Source organism: Ctenocephalides felis, unplaced genomic scaffold, assembly GCF_003426905.1.
Source record: "Ctenocephalides felis isolate EL2017-DRISC unplaced genomic scaffold, ASM342690v1 CF-g0.4_SCAFFOLD_02995, whole genome shotgun sequence".
Lineage (NCBI taxonomy): Eukaryota > Metazoa > Arthropoda > Insecta > Siphonaptera > Pulicidae > Ctenocephalides > Ctenocephalides felis.
The window spans coordinates 33,218-53,698 of record NW_020539149.1 but is presented as its reverse complement, the minus strand read 5'-3'; the positions used below and the strand labels follow the sequence as shown (position 1 = coordinate 53,698).

The following is a 20,481-nucleotide window of genomic DNA, read 5'->3' as shown; positions in this document are numbered from 1 at the left end:
GCAGAATGTTCTTTGAATCATTTAAATCAGACGCTTAGTTCTCTCAAAAACTGCCATTTTTTACACATTTAGCTCCGTATCTTCGAAATGGCTGGGCCTGCCTTTGCCAAAAACTAATAAACACTTCTCTCAATCATTACTAATTGAATGTTTTTTAGATCATTCAAATCGGATACTCCGTTCTCTCAAAAACTCGAAATTTCTATTTTCTGCACTCTTTGCGCCCTATCTCCGTAACGGCTCGACCTGCCTTTGCCAAAAACTAATCAGAATTTGAACCATTCAAATCGGTTGATCCGTGCGCCCGAAAACGTGACTGGAAATTTGTATCCATACATACACACACACACATCCATTTTTTCTGAGGTATGCCAAAATGTTCAGAAACCCTCAAAACGTCGAGAAATGTAAAAATTTTCAATTTCGATTTTCGGCCCATTACAATAACTTACCCTAAGGGAAGTTAATAAGAAAAAAGTAGCCGGACTTTTTTCCGGAGCGGTCTGGAATTTTCCGGGATCGACCCGGACTTTTCCGGGTTGGAACCGACCACGGTTCTTCCAGAACCGGGTCCTTTTTGGACTTTGGAACCGGTTCTTGACAGCTCTAGTTATGACAGCGACACTACTATCTCGTGAAAAGCATCCTCGACTGGAAAGCAAGCAAGATTTCAGATATTAATTTATTTAAATTGTATTAGCTAAATGTAAGAAATTTTATTTTAAATAAAAATATAACTTAAAAAAATAAAAATGTTGTATTTAAACCATGTCGTGTAAATAAATAATAGAATAAATATATGTCATTAGTATTAATTATAATTATATTAAAAAATTCAAAGGGTTACAAAAAAAATTTTAAGGACAAAAAGCGAGACACGTAGCTTGAAACGGATGTTTGTGACTGAATAGAAAAACTAGTGGGATGTATGGCATCGTGCCTTGAGGCAAATTGCTGGAACTTCCCGTACCGTAACGAAATGTTCGAGGAATACTGAATGTTTTCAAATAGATTATAATTAATATTGTAACATTGTCTAATATTTATAAGAATTATATAAACTGAATTGCAAAGTTTAAATTATTTGTTTGAAGTATATTAGAACTATAGTCAGAATTAAAAGTAAAATTTAAATTATTTTCGATATACAAAAAAAAAATTTTTGAAAAAAAAAAATGAAACAAAATGTTTTTTTTCCAAAATCAATTATTTTGTTAAGACAAGAAGAATGTTCTTTGAATCATTTAAATCAGACGCTTAGTTCTTTCAAAAACTGCCATTTTTACACATTTAGCTCCGTATCTTCGAAATGGCTGGGCCTGCCTTTGCCAAAAACTAATAAACACTTCTCCCAATCATTACTAATTGAATGTTTTTTAGATCATTCAAATCGGATACTCCGTTCTCTCAAAAACTCGAAATTTCTATTTTCTGCACTCTTTGCGCCCTATCTCCGTAACGGCTCGACCTGCCTTTGCCAAAAACTAATCAGAATTTGAACCATTCAAATCGGTTGATCCGTGCGCCCGAAAACGTGACTGGAAATTTGTATCCATACATACACACACACACATCTATTTTTTCTGAGGTATGCCAAAATGTTTTCCGGGATCGACCCGGACTTTTCCGGGTTGGAACCGACCACGGTTCTTCCGGAACCGGGTCCTTTTTGGACTTTGGAACCGGTTCTTGAAAATGACGGTTCTTGACAGCTCTAGTTATGACAGCGACACTACTATCTCGTGAAAAGCATCCTCGACTGGAAAGCAAGCAAGATTTCAGATATTAATTTATTTAAATTGTATTAGCTAAATGTAAGAAATTTTATTTTAAATAAAAATATAACTTAAAAAAATAAAGATGTTGTATTTAAACCATGTCGTGTAAATAAAAAATAGAATAAATATATGTCATTCCTAAAAACCCAAAAACAATATTTTTCTACAATAGTAGTTTGACCTGTTTCGATGCAAGATTCTAGGTTAGGCTTACACGCTAATGTCCCCTAAAAGATTACATGATGTAGTCTGAAGTACCCGTAAGTTACTGATTTCAAAAAGCCGGAAAATATTTTTAACCTGTTTCGATGCAAGATTCTAGGTTAGGCTTACTCGCTAATGTCCCCTAAAAGTTTACTTGATGTAGTTTGAAATTATATATAAATACTGAATATTTTGTTAAAAAGGAAATAAATATACTGAATGTTTTATTATAAAAGAATCGAAATATTTATAGGTTGGAAGTTACTAATTATTTAGAGTATATTACAAAAATTAAATAAAAATAGCAACTTGCACGTATTTTGCACATTGACAACTTACACGTATTCTGCAAATTGACAACTTGCACGCATTCTGCAAATTGACAACTTGCACGTATTTTACACATTGACTACTTGCACGCATTTTGCATTATAGATAACTTATACGTACTTTGCTTATTAGCAACTTGTACGCATTTCCAAGAACTAACTGCTCTGCCGAGTACAATACCCCGCCAGGTACCTAAGTCGTTTACAAACGATTCCGAGTCTCTACATCGAACTAGTGACCCATGATCGACCGCTATAGGCAAGACAGATATAACGGACGGATATCGCCCCTCTCCAGCGCCTCATTCGGCTAAAAATGGCTCGTGCGATAAACGGCGTGTGCCGAATACCTAATAAATCACATTGTATTGAGCCTTTCGACTCACGAGACTCTTAGATATATCGTTGCTTACTTTGTCTAGAAAGGATACGGCCTTAGAGGCGTTCAGGGATTATCCCACGGATGGTAGCTTCGCACCGCCGGCCGCTCGACCGAGTGCGTGAACCAAATGTCCGAACCTGCGGTTCCTCTCGTACTGAGCAGGATTACTATTGCAACGACGATTCATCAGTAGGGTAAAACTAACCTGTCACACAACGGTCTAAACCCAGCTCACGTTTCCTATTTGTGGGTGAACAATCCAACGCTTGACGAATTCTGCTTCGCAATGATAGGAAGAGCCGACATCGAAAGATCAAAAAGCAACGTCGCTATGAACGCTTGGCTGCCACAAGCCAGTTATCCCTGTGGTAACTTTTCTGACACCTCTTGCTGGAAACTCTTCAAGCCAAAAGGATCGATAGGCCATGCTTTCGCAGTCCCTGTGCACACTGAACAACGGGATCAAGCCAGCATTTGCCCTTTTGCTTTACGCGAGGTTTCTGGCCTTAGGACACCTGCGTTATTATTTGACAGATGTACCGCCCCAGTCAAACTCCCCGCCTAGCAGTTTCCTCGAATCGGATCACGCTAGAGTATTGTTGGCAATCGGCGCAATGGCTCACACCACTCTTATGCGCTTGGCTCTAGAAAACCGCCCAATCGAGTAAGTAAAGAAACGATGAAAGTAGTGGTTTTTCACCGACGATATTACTATCTCCCACTTATGCTACACCTTACATGTCTCCTTACAATGCCAGACTAGAGTCAAGCTCAATAGGGTCTTATTTCCCCGCTAATTTTTCCAAGCCCGTTCCCTTGGCAGTGGTTTCGCTAGAAAGTAGATAGGGACATTTTATTTATTATTTATTCTTATTCCATATAGCTCGAGCTTTCACTCATTGCTATGTAGCGTCTACTTAATAATTGTTTATTTCTCAAATTTAGATATTATATTTGTGGGTGTTGTGCAGGACCTTTGGCCGTCAGTGGGCTGACGTTTCCATCCCTAACCACGTGGAGGCGGTCCTGCATTTCTAGATTTAGTTTGGATTATAGGTTTTAGCTTTGGTTTTGCACTTCATTTCTGGTTTTAATGGCTCGTGCTGCAAAAGCAACAAGCCCCAGGTAATTGGCTTTGGTTTCCAGGTACGCATCAAGGTTTGTGTTCCCTGCTATTTCAAAGAGGCTTTGCCTTCTTAATTCATCATATCTGTCGCACATGACCAGCATGTGCGTGCTTGTCTCGATTTCTCCACAGAAGGGACATTTGTCGTCTTCTGTGGCGCCCCTTGTGTAAAGTGTGTGCCTGAACGGACCGTATCCGGTTAGAATATACACGAACTCTCTACTGGGTTTAAACCACTTGTTCCTTGTAGCGTATGTAATATCGCCAATGAAACCGTAGGTTATCCTACCCGTATTTGCCAATTCCCATCTTTTCTGCCATTCCAGCTTTATTGCTTCATTTATCATTTTAACCTCTAGATTGAGGGTTTTCCTGCTTGGGTTCGCTATTGGATTGAAATTATAATTGTTCCAGCTAATTTTCTCATTTCTTTTTACAAGGTTTATGATGCCTTATTGTGTAATCTCTAGGTCTAGTGGCATTTTGCTACTTATTGTTTGTAATGCATTTGTTGCGGTGTTACGGCACGCCTTGGTGAGTGTCAGCAGAATTATTCTTTGCGTGGCGTTCAAGTTTCTAAGGTTGTGCGTGTGGGACGACTTGTCGAACCACGCAGCAGCGCTGTATGTTGCTATAGGTATTATCACTGCTTTGTACAAAGTGTCAAGGGTGCCTCTTTTAAGGCCCCATTCCTCCTTTGCAACCCTCCTAATTTTCAAGATGAAGCTGACTAGCTTCTCCCTCAGAAACTTAGTGTGCGCTACAAAGTTTAGCCTGTTATCTATAGTAATTCCCAAGTATCGCACTTCTTTTGTATATTTCAGGCTATTGTTGTCAACTTTAATGATCGGTTGTTTGCCTTCATTAAATTTGCCCTTCATCATCATTGCGACAGTTTTTCCACTGCTGACTCTCACTTTATGCGTCACGCACCAGTCCTCAACGCATTTAAGAGCCATAGTACCAATTCTCTCCAGATCATTTCTGGAGTTTCCTTTAATTATTAACGCCAAGTCATCTGCGTATGCAATGGGTTCCACATTTTCTCCTAGCTGAACTAGGCCGTCTAGAAAAACGTCCATGCAACAGGACCAATTATTGATCCTTGTGGACATCCCTTCTGCATGCTTCTTCCAACCTTCTTTGTGTTGCCTCTTACATATGCGCTTCGCCTTTTAAAGTAGTCTTTGACTATATTTACCATATGGCTGCTGCAGTTTGCCTGCGTCAGCCTATGTGTGATGGCAGGCCACCACAGGTTATCGAAGGCACCTTCAATATCCACAAATATAGCAAGTACATACTTCATATTCGTTGCCATGCATTTTCTAAAGGTTAGCAGTGCGTCCTCCGTGGAGACGCCTGCCTTAAAGCCAAATTGTCGTGCATTGCACATGCTCATTTCTGTATAATTTGTCTTAATACGCTCTACGAGTATTTTCTCGTAGATCTTTCCCATCACTGGCAGAAGGGCGATTGGACGGTATGATTTGGCAAGCCTTCTGTTTTCACTCCCTCGTTTGGGAATTAGACATAGGTTTGCCTGTTTCCAATCGGTAGGAAAACTGCCATCTTGGAAGCATTTATTTAGTGTACTAAGGATTGCTTGTTTGTTATGACTCCATAATTTTTTAATTATTTCGCCAGTGAAGCCCTCCTGGGGCTTTTTTGTCTTCTAGTTTTAGTAATGCCCGTTCTACATCGACAGAGTCGATGATTGGTTCGAGGTTCTGGTTTCGATATTGACGTATGTTTTCTCTAATTATATTGTGATCAGCGTTTTCTTGCTGGTTATCTGTAGGCAGGCACTTTTTAAGAAGGACGTTTACAGTTTCTTCCCATGTTTCACTGAAGTTCCCGGAAGGGAGTTCTAGTGAACATAGAGAAGCCTTCTTGTTTATTTTATCGCATACAATTTTGTATACTATACTCCAGGGATCTTCGTTACCAACGCTTGTCACAAAGTCTCTCCATGAGGTTGTTTTACGTTCTCTAATTTCTCTGACATAGTTATTTCTTGCCCTTTTGTATGCCTGCATTCTGATTGGTACGTCATCAAGACATAGTCTATTGGCCCGCAAGAGACACTTTTTGGTTCTATTAGTTTCTCGCCTTAGACAAGTCAGCTCCTCCGACCATGGCATGACCTTGCTTCCGGCTTTCCTTTTGGGCATGGATTTATCACAGATTGCTTTTAGCTTTCTGTTAAATATCTTAATAGCCCTATTTGGGTCTAACCTCTGCAGAGACTCCAGACTTTGTTGGTCGAATTCCCTCTCTACCAGTTCCCCGAACCTTTCCCATTTTGCCCTTTTTGTATTGTAGCCTGTATGGATTTTTATTTGGCTTGTGTTTGGCGCTTCGAGCACCACTTCAAAAGTTAAAAGACTGTGATCACTGGCGATCGCTATGTCACTTACATTCCAGTTAATCACTTTTGAAGACATGTTTAAAGTTGCAAGTTTTATGTCTATGTTTGTGTCTCCGGCTTCACTTTGGTACGTGCAATTATTGCTTGGCTCGTTTAAGACGACTAGGTTGTTGGAGGCGATCCATTCCTCCAACTCTTTGCCTCTGCTGTCCAGTGTTTTAGAGAACCACAGACCAGATTTTGCGTTAGCATCGGTTGTGACAATGATACGGCGGCCAGCCAGTTTCCTGAGGATTGCGTCCAGCTTACGCAGAAAGCTGTTTATGTCAACTGAGAACTGCATGTAGCAGTTTATAATGTAGGAGCTTTCCTTATAGGTGCATATTTCTACACACATTATATGATCGCATTCTAGCTCGGATCTTTGAAAAATGTCGTATTCCCCTTTTCTGACTACGATCGCAACCCAGGGATTGTCTGTTTCTGGTTGTAGCACTCTCAGTCCAGCTGAGGTGTAACCTTTAACTTTGCTTTTGAAGTGTATGGTTCTTGTATACACAGTATATCAAGTCCCAATTTATGTAGGATAAACTCCAAATTAGCAGCTGCAGCTTTGGATCTTTGGGCGTTTACTTGGGCTGCTTTCAATCCCATGAAATCTTATTTTTGTAGATTTGTAGTTGCTTCTCGTATTCAGGACACAATTTCCAGGTCAATTTGTGGGCCGTATCCTGTCGCTTATTTCTAATGCAGTTGACGCATTTTGCGTCCATGGTGCAGTCACTCGAAATGTGTTCGCTGCTACCACATTTTTCGCATATTGGCTTCTCAACCCTGCATACCCTTGCTATGTGACCGTATAGTAGATAGGGACAGTGGGAATCTCGTTAATCCATTCATGCGCGTCACTTGTTAGATGACGAGGCATTTAGTTATAAAACTGTCCCAAAGTGGGACACCTCCTGGTCTGATATTGACCAGTCGCGATTAAGAGGCTTGATTTCCTCGTGACAAGAGTACCGTGTCAAGACATCGGCACCCTAACTGCCACGATTTAATTAAGCGTCTATAGTGACGCAGGATTAACAAGATTTACCTTTGCACTATCACCTTCCATCGAAATCACCACCGGATGTGGCAAGGAAAAACCACCAGTACTGGAGTTCAGTAACAGCAATGCGGATCGCTACTGATCCAATTCAGCACTGATGTAGAGGATCCCTCGCAGGTTATTTCCGCAACCTACTTCTTTAGGGAACAGCAGAATTTAGTCAGTGTCCGATCGCACGGCATACCCCAGAGTTGGAAGATGACATGCCATCGGAAACCGTCCACGGGGCACCGCGTGGAGGTATCTGCTGCCTTTGACAAACGGGATGTTGTTGTTTGTCAAATGCCTCACAAAAGCCAGAAGGGCTATAACACATAACATAAAAGTGGACAACACAGACAACACAATGGGCCGCCTGTGATTGCTTCCTCTGCGTTTAGTGTAAGAATAAAAATTTAAAGAAACCCGTAGCTCCGACACATACGGGTACGCTTTGGAAGTCCACCACCTGGCAGTTAGAATTAAATATCGCTTTAGGAAAAATCATTTTCATTGTTATTTGCATGGTGACTATTGGTATCTTGCACTTAGCCGTCTAAAAACCTATTGCTCATTTCTATTGATGTTCTTAATGCAACCAGTACTGATGTTAAGCCAGTGTGTTTGGGGCGTTTGGAAAGAAGGGATAAGTTTGATAGGGTTTTGGGGGGTAAGGAACCACGGGATCCCACAACTATCGGGAGAACCCGACAGTGTGTTGTTCCGGTGATATTGAGTACCTCTGGGTAGAGGCACTCATATTTAAGGATTTTCCCCATATTCGCTTTTCCGAAAGAATTTCCCTGCTCAAGTCTGACTGTAACGTCGACGATATATGATTCCTCAGCATCCCATAAGATGAGGTCAGTGTTACTCCCGTAAGAGAGTCATAGTTACTCCCGCCGTTTACCCGCGCTTGCTTGAATTTCTTCACGTTGACATTCAGAGCACTGGGCAGAAATCACATTGCATCAACACCCGCTAGGGCCATCGCAATGCTTTGTTTTAATTAGACAGTCGGATTCCCTTAGTCCGTGCCAGTTCTGAGCTGACCGTTGAATGGCGTCCGAAGACAGAAACCTGCAGCAAGAAAGATCCGCGGGGGGCCTAGACACGGGACCGAGCTCGGATCTAAGTCACAAGGACAATTTCACCTCGCCCAGGCCCGGCACATCGGCCTACGCCCGCTTCCCAAGCAAGCCCGGCACGCCCCGATCCTCAGAGCCAATCCTTATCCCGAAGTTACGGATCCAATTTGCCGACTTCCCTTACTTACATTTTTCTATCGACTAGAGGCTCTTCACCTTGGAGACCTGCTGCGGATATGGGTACGAACCGGCGCGACACCTACCGTGGCCCTCTCTTGGATTTCCAAGGTCCGAGGGGAAGATACGGACACCGCCGCAACGGCGGTGCTCTTCGCGTTTCAAACCCTATCTCCCTTCTAGAGGATTCCAGGGAACTCGAACGCTCATACAGAAAAGAAAACTCTTCCCGTATTTCCCGACGGCGTCTCCAGGTCATTTTGGGTTACCCCGACGAACTCTCTTGCGAGGGCCCGACTTGTAAACGGTTCTGCTGCCGGGTTCCGGAATAGGAACCGGATTCCCTTTCGCCCGATGGGTGTGAAATTTTATTCAAAATAAAATACACCAACATCAACATAGGATTTCTCCTGGGGCTTAGGATCGACTGACTCGTGTGCAACGGCTGTTCACACGAAACCCTTCTCCACGTCAGTCCTCCAGGGCCTCGCTCGAGTATTTGGTACTACCACCAAGATCTGCACCGATGGCGGCTCTAGGCAGGCTTACGCCCAAACCCTTCTGCGCACACCACCGCGACCCTCCTACTCACCATGGCGTCAAAACGAACTATTATGAACGTTTCTCATGCCCTGGCGGCCGAGTATAGGCACGACGCTTCAGCGCCATTCATTTTCAGGGCTAGTTGCTTCGGCAGGTGAGTTGTTACACACTCCTTAGCGGATTCCAACTTACATGGCCACCGTCCTGCTGTCTTAAGCAACCAACGCCTTTCATGGTATCCCATTGGCGTCGTTTAGGCGCCTTAACTCGGCGTTTGGTTCATCCCACAGCGCCAGTTCTGCTTACCAAAAATGGCCCACTAGGCACTCTGATCCAAATCTCTGGCTTCACTATTCAAGCAAGCCAGAGATCTCACCCATTTAAAGTTTGAGAATAGGTTGAGGTCGTTTCGGCCCCAAAGGCCTCTAATCATTCGCTTTACCGGATGAGACTCGCTCATCAAATGTGAGCTATCCTGAGGGAAACTTCGGAGGGAACCAGCTACTAGATGGTTCGATTAGTCTTTCGCCCCTATACCCAGTTCCGACGATCGATTTGCACGTCAGAATCGCTACGGTCCTCCATCAGGGTTTCCCCTGACTTTGACCTGACCGGGCATAGTTCACCATCTTTTGGGTCCTAGCGTGTACGCTCTGAGTGCGTCTTTTCTCGCAATGAGAGTGAGACGCCTCGGGATTGCAGGCACGCGTCCGTAGATGCGGTCCGTCATCCCTCAGTTTACTTAAGCAAACCTTTACGTTCATTGCGCCTTTAGGTTTTGTATTTCCCAATGACTCGCGCACATGCTAGACTCCTTGGTCCGTGTTTCAAGACGGGTCCTGAAAGTACCCAAAGCAATAGCATCGCTGACCGGTAATAGAGTCCGTTCGAGAACACGGTAGCTAACAGCTCGAGGCGGCATCGATGCCGGACTAGGTCCGACGGCCAATAACCGTCCGTGCTTGCAACCGGCCGAACGCTCAAAAGCGACCCTATACCATATCATTTATACCGTCTGGCAGTCGGCTGGAGCACGCGGGGTCTGGCGCGAATAAATTTGTGACAGGCTACCGCCGCGGTCGTAGATCGACACCAAACGGGTCGCAACGTCCTACTGAGAGAGAAGTGCATGCCAACGCCGCCTGACACACAAACCGACGGCGTATTGCGGGACGAATCCCGGTCAATCGCAAGCCACTAAATGGAAGAAAACGATAACATTGAATCTCTTCTTTCGATTTTTCGGGTTTCTCAGGTTTACCCCTGAGCGGTTTCACGTACTCATGAACTCTCTCTTCAAAGTTCTTTTCAACTTTCCCTCACGGTACTTGTTCGCTATCGGTCTCGTGGTCATATTTCGCCTTAGATGGAGTTTACCACACACTTAGAGCTACACTCTCAAGCAACTCGACTCTGAGGAGAGATCCTCTCGATACGCGCAACGGTCGCTACGGGCCTGCCACCTTCTATGGGTAAATGGCCCCATTCAAGATGGAATTGAACTCGCCGCAACGCACCGAGATAATCGGATCCTCCCTAACACTACATTTCCCAGCGTCCGTCTCCGGCCGCGGGATTTAGTGCTGGGCTCTTCCCTGTTCGCTCGCCGCTACTAAGGGAATCCTAGTTAGTTTCTTTTCCACCGCTTAGTAATATGCTTAAATTCAGCAGGTAATCTCATCTGCTCTGAGGTCGTATTATGATTATGATGTGCTTGCAAACGTTAGTAAGCAAGCGCACACAAAATCGACGAGGAACCTTTGAATCGTCCAAATTTGCCGGAACGAAACCGCATTTCGAAGAGTTCGGGTTTCCGGTTATCGGAAGGGTCGCAAGAATATAAAATCTCTAGGACACACAACCCGCCGTAATCCCACAGAACGTCAACGAACGGAAATGTCCGATGTTGCAAAGTGGACTGGCTCACACGTTGAGTGAATTATTTAAGAGCACGCATATACGCGAAACTCCATCATTCGCCGGCAAGCCGTTTAAAGCAAGCGGCAGTCTGGTAATGTTATACGACTCTCAGCCAGAGGTGGTCCGGAAACAGTATCCGAGGACCGCAATGTGCGTTCGAAATGTCAATGTTCATGTATCCTGCAGTTCACATGTCGACGCGCAATTAGCTGCGTTCTTCATCGACCCACGAGCCAAGTGATCCACCGTTCAGGGTGATTTTATATATATTTATACATGTTTCGATCGTGATTCCCTCGAAATCGTTTAAGATAACTCGGGCGATTCTGAAACTAGTATGATTATTATGGTTACAATTAGTACACCGTAAAGCTTTCGCGTTTCGGTCCGAGATACAAAATCTCGTTTCAAAATTGAAATATGAATATTTCACTGTGTGTGAGATTGAAAAATCTGCTTTCGCTGATTTTTCATTTTCTTAAAACAACGCAATGAAGCGAATGTTCAAATTCGCACAATTTGAATAAAATGTGCAGAGTATATAGAATACTAACGCAAGCGTTTACTACAATCGACTTTAAAACACTAGACTTTTATCTAGCGCCCAAAGAATTGATTGAGCTATGCGTTTAAAGTATGATATTCAAAAAGAACGCCGTTTTCACAACGTACTTCGTCATTCGCTCAGGCATCTGGCGATACCAAGCAGATATACATGGCAGTGCTCTCACACAATGCATAAGAGCGCTAAGCGGTTGTAAACCGCGTCACACTGCTTTTGCACACTGCGCAATATTTTGCGACTAGCTCCGGTCAAACGTTAATGAAACGAATAATCACTGCCAGAGGCTTTTGCCCACAGTATATTATACTATAGCTGCGCACTTGATTACAGCAATAATTTGTCGAGTAATCACAAGATTTCATATTTGCGGTCAGCAGACCCAAATAATTTCAACTCGCTCCGATCAAACGTTCATAAAACGAAAGACCATAGCTGCGAGAAGCTTCGCTAGTTCTGCTACATTCACATATATTTGACCGTAGTCAATTTGTAAAATCCCATATTATTAAAATATATAGATTTCATATTTGCGGTCCGCAGACCCAAATAATTTCAACTCGCTCCGATCAAACGTTCATAAAACGGAAGACCATCGCTGAGAGAAGCTTTGCTAGTTCTGCTACATTCACATATATTTGACCGTAGTCAATTTGTAAAATTCTATATTATTAAAATATACAGATTTCATATTTGCGGTCCGCAGACCCAAATAATTTCAACTCGCTCCGATCAAACATTATTAAAAGTTACGCTAATATATTATTGACAGACTAAAAGTATCGAATATGATGTAAAAACTACACCGGGGAATGATATCCGTACCCACCTGAACAACATAGCGTACTTTAGCCTGAGCTTGCTCGCATCGCACTCGACACGACCTATCCCCCTATATAAGGCGCGCGGCGACAGCGTAAGAATTCGACTGAGTCCCAAGCGACGTGATTTTGACCTGCGGCGAGGCGTCGCTCCGGGTTACGGTGTGAATTGTCAAGACAAAAGTCTGGGAAAATTTCGAACTGTGAACCCTTATGATTTTGTTAGATGTTCAAACAGTTTTATATATATGGACAATATGAATTATAGTTAATTATTGAGTTTTTAGGTGTTTTTTGGTTTTTTTTAAACTTTTGTATAAAATTATGTATTTATTGATTTTTATAGATCTCAATGAATATAAAACGAATTTATATATAGTTATATTATTTTTAATAATTATTTGTTTATATTTTCTAATTTTACAATAAATGTTCAAACCAGTTTACTCGATTTTCTCTTAAACCGTAAAAGATACGAAAAAACTTTATTCGTACGAAAGATGCAGAATAAAATAACGAATAAAATGGTATATGAATGGTTGAGTGTGTTCATATAATTTTCTCGAGATTTTCCGAGTTTCCTGAAATTTTACGACGGCAACTCGCCTGTAGGCCACACCGTTCGGAATTCGAAGTTGCGATATATGGGAAAAAAACTAAGAATTTTGAGACCTTTCTAACGATGTATAATACTTTAAATGTTTTCTTTAGAGAAATATCGAATCGTGAGGAGTGTTGCTTCAACCTAGCCGCACTTTGCATTTTGACAAGTTAACAACTACACAAATTGCTCTATACTATCTAAACCATAAAAGATACGAAAAAACTTTGTTCGTACGAAAGATGCAGAATAAAATTACGAATAAAATGGTATATAAATGGTTAGGTGTGTTCATATAATTTTTTCTAGATTTTCCGATTTTTCCGAATTTTCACGACGGCAACTCGCCTGTAGGCCACACCGTGCAAAATTCGAAGTTGTGATATATGGAAAAAGAACTAAGAATTTTGAGACCTTTCTAATGATGTATAATACTTTATATGTTTTCTTTAGAGAAATATCGAATCGTGAAGAGTGTTGCTTCAACCTAGCCGCAATTTGCATTTTGACAAGTTAACAACTACACAAATTGCTCTATACTATCTAAACCGTAAAAGATACGAAAAAACTTTGTTCGTACGAAAGATGCAGAATAAAATTACGAATAAAATGGTATATAAATGGTCAGGTGTGTTCATATAATTTTCTCTAGATTTTCCGATTTTTCCGAATTTTCACGACGGCAACTCGCCTGTAGGCCACACCGTGCAAAATTCGAAGTTGTGATATATGGAAAAAGAACTAAGAATTTTGAGACCTTTCTAATGATGTATAATACTTTATATGTTTTCTTTAGAGAAATATCGAATCGTGAGGAGTGTTGCTTCAACCTAGCCGCACTTTGCATTTTGACAAGTTAACAACTACACAAATTGCTCTATACTATCAAAACCATAAAAGATACGAAAAAACTTTGTTCGTACGAAAGATGCAGAATAAAATTACGAATAGAATGGTATATAAATGGTTAGGTGTGTTCATATAATTTTCTCTAGATTTTCCGATTTTTTCAAATTTTCACGACGGCAACTCGCCTGTAGGCCACACCGTGCAAAATTCGAAGTTGTGATATATGGAAAAAGAACTAAGAATTTTGAGACCTTTCTAATGATGTATAATACTTTATATGTTTTCTTTAGAGAAATATCGAATCGTGAGGAGTGTTGCTTCAACCTAGCCGCACTTTGCATTTTGACAAGTTAACAACTACACAAATTGCTCTATACTATTTAAACCGTAAAAGATACGAAAAAACTTTGTTCGTACGAAAGATGCAGAATGAAATTACGAATAAAATGGTATATAAATGGTTAGGTGTGTTCATATAATTTTCTCTAGATTTTCCGATTTTTCCGAATTTTCACGAAGGCAACTCGCCTGTAGGCCACACCGTGCAAAATTCGAAGTTGTGATATATGGAAAAAGAACTAAGAATTTTGAGACCTTTCTAATGATGTATAATACTTTATATATTTTCTTTAAAGAAATATCGAATCGTGAGGAGTGTTGCTTCAACCTAGTCGCACTTTGCATTTTGACAAGTTAACAACTACACAAATTGCTCTATACTATCTAAACCGTAAAAGATACAAAAAAACTTTGTTCGTACGAAAGATGCAGAATAAAATTACGAATAAAATGGTATATAAATGGTTAGGTGTGTTCATATAATTTTCTCTAGATTTTCCGATTTTTCCAAATTTTCACGACGGCAACTCGTCTGTAGGCCAAACCGTGCAAAATTTGAAGTTGTGATATATGGAAAAAGAACTAAGAATTTTGAGACCTTTCTAATGATGTATAATACTTTATATGTTCTCTTTAGAGAAATATCGAATCGTGAGGAGTGTTGCTTCAACCTAGCCGCACTTTGCATTTTGACAAGTTAACAACTACACAAATTGCTCTATACTATCTAAACCGTAAAAGATACGAAAAAACTTTGTTCGTACGAAAGATGCAGAATAAAATTACGAATAAAATGGTATATAAATGGTTAGGTGTGTTCATATAATTTTCTCTAGATTTTCCGATTTTTCCAAATTTTCACGACGGCAACTCGCCTGTAGGCCACACCGTGCAAAATTCGAAGTTGTGATATATGGAAAAAGAACTAAGAATTTTGAGACCTTTCTAATGATGTATAATACTTCATATGTTTTCTTTAGAGAAATATCGAATCGTGAGGAGTGTTGCTTCAACCTAGCCGCACTTTGCATTTTGACAAGTTAACAACTACACAAATTGCTCTATACTATCTAAACCGTAAAAGATACGAAAAAACTTTGTTCGTACGAAAGATGCAGAATAAAATTACGAATAAAATGGTATATAAATGGTTAGGTGTGTTCATATAATTTTCTCTAGATTTTCCGATTTTTCCGAATTTTCACGACGGCAACTCGCCTGAAGGCCACACCGTGCAAAATTCGAAGTTGTGATATATGGAAAAAGAACTAAAAATTTTGAGACCTTTCTAATGATGTATAATACTTTATATATTTTCTTTAGAGAAATATCGAATTGTGAGGAGTGTTGCTTCAACCTAGCCGCACTTTGCATTTTGACAAGTTAACAACTACACAAATTGCTCTATACTATCTAAACCATAAAAGATACGAAAAAACTTTGTTCGTACGAAAGATGCAGAATAAAATTACGAATAAAATGGTATATAAATGGTTAGGTGTGTTCATATAATTTTCTCTAGATTTTCCGATTTTTCCGAATTTTCACGACGGCAACTCGCCTGTAGGCCACACCGTGCAAAATTCGAAGTTGTGACATATGGAAAAAGAACTAAGAATTTTGAGACCTTTCTAATGATGTATAATACTTTATATGTTTTGTTTAGAGAAATATCGAATCGTGAGGAGTGTTGCTTCAACCTAGCCGCACTTTGCATTTTGACAAGTTAACAACTACATAAATTGCTCTATACTATCTAAACCGTAAAAGATACGAAAAAACTTTGTTCGTACGAAAGATGCAGAATAAAATTACGAATAAAATGGTATATAAATGGTTAGGTGTGTTCATATAATTTTCTCTAGATTTTCCGATTTTTCCGAATTTTCACGACGGCAACTCGCCTGTAGGCCACACCGTGCAAAATTCGAAGTAGTGATATATGGAAAAAGAACTAAGAATTTTGAGACCTTTCTAATGATGTATAATACTTTATATATTTTCTTTAGAGAAATATCGAATCGTGAGGAGTGTTGCTTCAACCTAGCCGCACTTTGCATTTTGACAAGTTAACAACTACACAAATTGCTCTATACTATCTAAACCATAAAAGATACGAAAAAACTTTGTTTGTACAAAAGATGCAGATTAAAATTACGAATAAAATGATGTATAACTCGATATATGTCATAATATATTTTTCATGAGATTTTTAAATTTTTCCTTTAAATTAAAAAATGTTTTAAATTTTTCGCTGGCTTTAAATTTATTTGCGGGTTATGCTTTTTTTCACAATATTGTTTCAAATGATGTAAAAAGTTAAATTAGCGAGGTGCCTCAATATGCAAAAAATTGGCTCACCCTATATATATATATATATATATATATATATATATATATATATATATATATTAGTGATGTGCCGACTCGAAAAATTCCCGATTCGAATGATTCGAATCAGAAAAAAACCTGATTCGAATCATGATTCGAATCAAATCGAATCAAGTATACATATTGACAAAAAAATCATGGATGTATTTATTTAGTAAAAGTGTCCAAATTTATGATCAAAATTTTTTAAAATTATCATTTGAAATCATTTTAAAATTTATTATGAATTATTATTTGTGTTTTTCAAAAAATAATTTTAAAAAATACAAAACTTTTAGTAATTTTGAGTTACAAAATTTAACTATTCGGCTGAAAAAACAACTCATAAATTGATTTTCTGTTAAAATTTTGTTTTAGTGAAAAAGTGCAAAGATATATTCATACATACAGGTAATTAATTCAATTTTGTCATTAACCGTATCTAAAAAAAATTTCTATGACTTTTAAAAATGTTATCATTTTTAATATCATGTTAGATAATCCACTTATTTATTCTTTATCATTTTCATTTTGATCATATTATCACATTTCTGTACATTATTAGTTTTTCAATTAATTTATTATTTAAGAAAAATCCATTTTCTTTTCTTAAACAAATTGTTTGCTGAAATCTCATCAAGATCATGTTTCTTGACAGATGTCCTGAAGATGGAACGTACCTAGTTCCGAAACGTCGACAGTTAATAAATAAATAAATAAAAAAAATGTTTATTAAAAACTATTCTTGTTTTTTATTACTTTTGGATTATTGTTCGAAACTCTACAATATATATATATACTAGATGACCCGACAGACGTTGTCCTGTACCCACTTCTACGTTTTTTTAATACTATACTAATATTTATACCGTTCAGTTAAAAATAATCATTATTGTTCTTCAAGTTACTATTTACACCAATATATGAGTGATGTTAAATGTAGTACTGTTTCAAATAAAATGATTATTCTCAATTCCCACAGTTAACACTTTGATTATCCCTTTAACAAATATTAAAATAAGTTCAATAAAATTATATATTAAAAATTATACACTGCGACTTATATAACAAATTTATTTCCAATAGCTCAATTTATTTTATTGAATTTAAGGATTATACAATATTTTTAGACATACCTGTAGATGTGGATGTTTAAATGAATGATTTTTTGTTTATTCGCGGCTAAAACATTGATTTTCCAAATTTATCAACATGTTTTTTTTGTCATAGCATAGATACACGTGTTGAAAATTGAAATCTTTTAAAAAGTATAACAAATTCAGAAAGAATTAATATATAGCATGCGGCCAAAGTACAATATCACCTTCGATTTTTCTACCCAAAATAATTGCTTCAATAATGTTGCCTACAATTTTTATAATTTTGTACCATATTTTCACTGGCTTTTAGTATTTTAATATCTAAATTGCATTTTTCACACTAATAATTCAATATACATTATTACTTAAGTTCCTATTTGAAGTGAATTAATTTGTCAAATTTTGTTCACATGTGCTTTATTCAACCTACTATCAACAAAATTATTGCAGTAAATGGAGAGGAAAAAAGCGTATGCCCAATTAATCTTAATCTAAAGTTCAGAAGTGAAAACAATTTGCATTTCGTCACTACGCCCCGCATTAATTGAATTATAAATCTTTTAATTCTGATTTTATCATAACTTGTAATATACTATTTTAAAGGTGATTAAATGAGCTACAACTTTCTCTATTATAAATTTTATATTAATATAAAAATATTAATTTATATTTATAACCGTAACTTCTCTTATTCTGAAACGGCAAAGGGTTAAAGGGCTCGGAAGACACTCCGGTTGGACAGCCGCGCACTCTTTAAACAATTAGAACTCTATCAATATTTGTGTAACAAAAATAATAAAAAGCAATAATGAGTCTGAAAAATACCTTGAATTTTCATATATTTACTTTTATACGTATTCTTTCAGAGATATTATAATGAGAAATTGTTTTTTTTTTTGAATGGATTTTTTATGAAATCATGAGTTTTTAACTTCCCGTAGGGCAAGTTATAGTAATCGCAAAAAAATCGAAAATGAAAATTTTTATATATCTTTACGTTTCAAAGGTTTCTGAACATTTTGGCATACCTTAGAAAAAATGGATGTATGTGTGTGTGTGTGTGTGTGTGTATGTATGTATGTATGTATGTATGTATGTATGTATGTATGTGCGTGTGTGTATGTATGTGCGGATACAAATTTTCGTCGACGATTTCGGGAACACGGATCAACCGATTTGAATAATTCAAAAAACATTCGATTTGTATTGATAAGGAGACGTGCTGATTAGTTTTTGGCGAAGGCAGGTCTAGCCGTTCCGAAGATACGGGGCAAAATGTGCCGAAAACGGTAACTCAGTTTTTAAGAGAACGGAGCGTCCGATTTGAATAATTCAAAAAACATTTCACTTGTATTGACAAGGTGAAGAATTGATAAAATTTTCATGAAGGTAGGTCTAGCGGTTTCGGAGATATGGAGGAAAAAGTAAAAAAATGAGCCATTTGGCGGTCAAAAATGATCATTAGACATATGCACATCAAATTATCAGATATTTTATAGAGATTTTAACAATAAGTATACATTTTGTTAACATTTCTATGGGTTCCGTACCAATGCTTATGCGTTAGACAGCGACGCGGCGCTTACGCGCTTTATATTTTGTCCCTATGCACTTAAAGCAGTACGATTGCTTTCAAAAAAATTTCAGATCTTCTACAATATGTCAAAATACAGAAAAAAAAAATTTTTTCAAAAAAAAAAATGTTTTTTTAAAAAAAAATTTTTTTTTTCAAAGAAAAGTTATTTTTTGTCCAATTTATAGTTTCTCAAAAATCTTATTCTTTCAAAGTAATTTTTTTTCAAAAATGTTAATTGTTTTAAAAAAAAAATAATTTTTGGTACGGGAAGTTCCAGCAATTTGCCTTAAGGCACGATGCCTTAATTGCCTTAAGACAGAATTCCACTTACAGCTAGTTTGAAAATCGTTTGTACTAATGTTATAGTATTTTCTAGAATCCATCAAAATCTCTTAAACCAAGTTAATTCTAGATGAAAAACAATTATGTTTAATTTTAGTGGAAATGGCACTCATAAACTATTTGATTTAAATAAAAAAAAACATTGTATGCGTCTTTTAATTGCATGATTGCTCACTCATTATACACGCACAAGTACTTCTTTTAAAGCTTATTTGGAGAACTATATAAACCCATTTTCATAATTAACTTAATATTGTTCCTAGAACACTGTAAAATCGCGATTTATTAGGATTTTTATTGATATAATTTTGTTCATTACATAATTTTCGTTAAAATTTATATTTTTGAAGATATTAGCAAAAAACGATGAAAAACGCAAGAAAGAAACAAATTTTTAGTAGCCAGTAACTTGAAAAGTATTTGCTTTTTTGAAAAACATTATTAAACATTTTTCTCTTATAATTAGTTCTTTTATCCACACCCAAAGTTATTACACCACTGAAAAGAAATGGCATCCCCCCGGGTAGTGGCAGAGGAGTCTAAATTGTTTTCACTTTTGAACTTGAGAGTAAGATGAGCCTAATTTCAAAATTCCAAACGAATTGGAAAACAGTAAAAAAAAAGTTCAGACCGAAAGCGCTCCATTGAGTAAATATTCCGTACCCAATGACAAACATATGAATTTTTGACACAATGAAACTTCTAAATATTTTTTTTTGTATTGTGACTTAGTATAGTAAGGCAAAACGACTGCAAATTGAATATTTGCAATGCATCAAATAAAAGGCAAAGATTTCAGAGTCAAAACGTTTGGAAAAATTAATGATTAACTTCTAAATCTTTGCCGAAGTGCGATATACTTAAAAAGAACTAAACTAGCTGTAAATGGAATTCTGTCTTAAGGCAATTAAGG

General features: G+C 37.9%; 1 non-coding gene and 1 pseudogene across 1 annotated transcript; both read right to left on the bottom strand.

Annotated features, from left to right (window-relative positions):
* Nucleotides 1-2,426: 2,426 nt before the first annotated feature.
* Nucleotides 2,427-10,783, bottom strand: LOC113381689 (annotated as a pseudogene).
* Nucleotides 10,784-11,110: 327 nt separating this feature from the next.
* On the bottom strand, nt 11,111-11,265 carry LOC113381687. The gene has a single exon (XR_003367567.1). It is a non-coding gene; the product is annotated as a 5.8S ribosomal RNA (ribosomal RNA).
* Nucleotides 11,266-20,481: the final 9,216 nt, after the last annotated feature.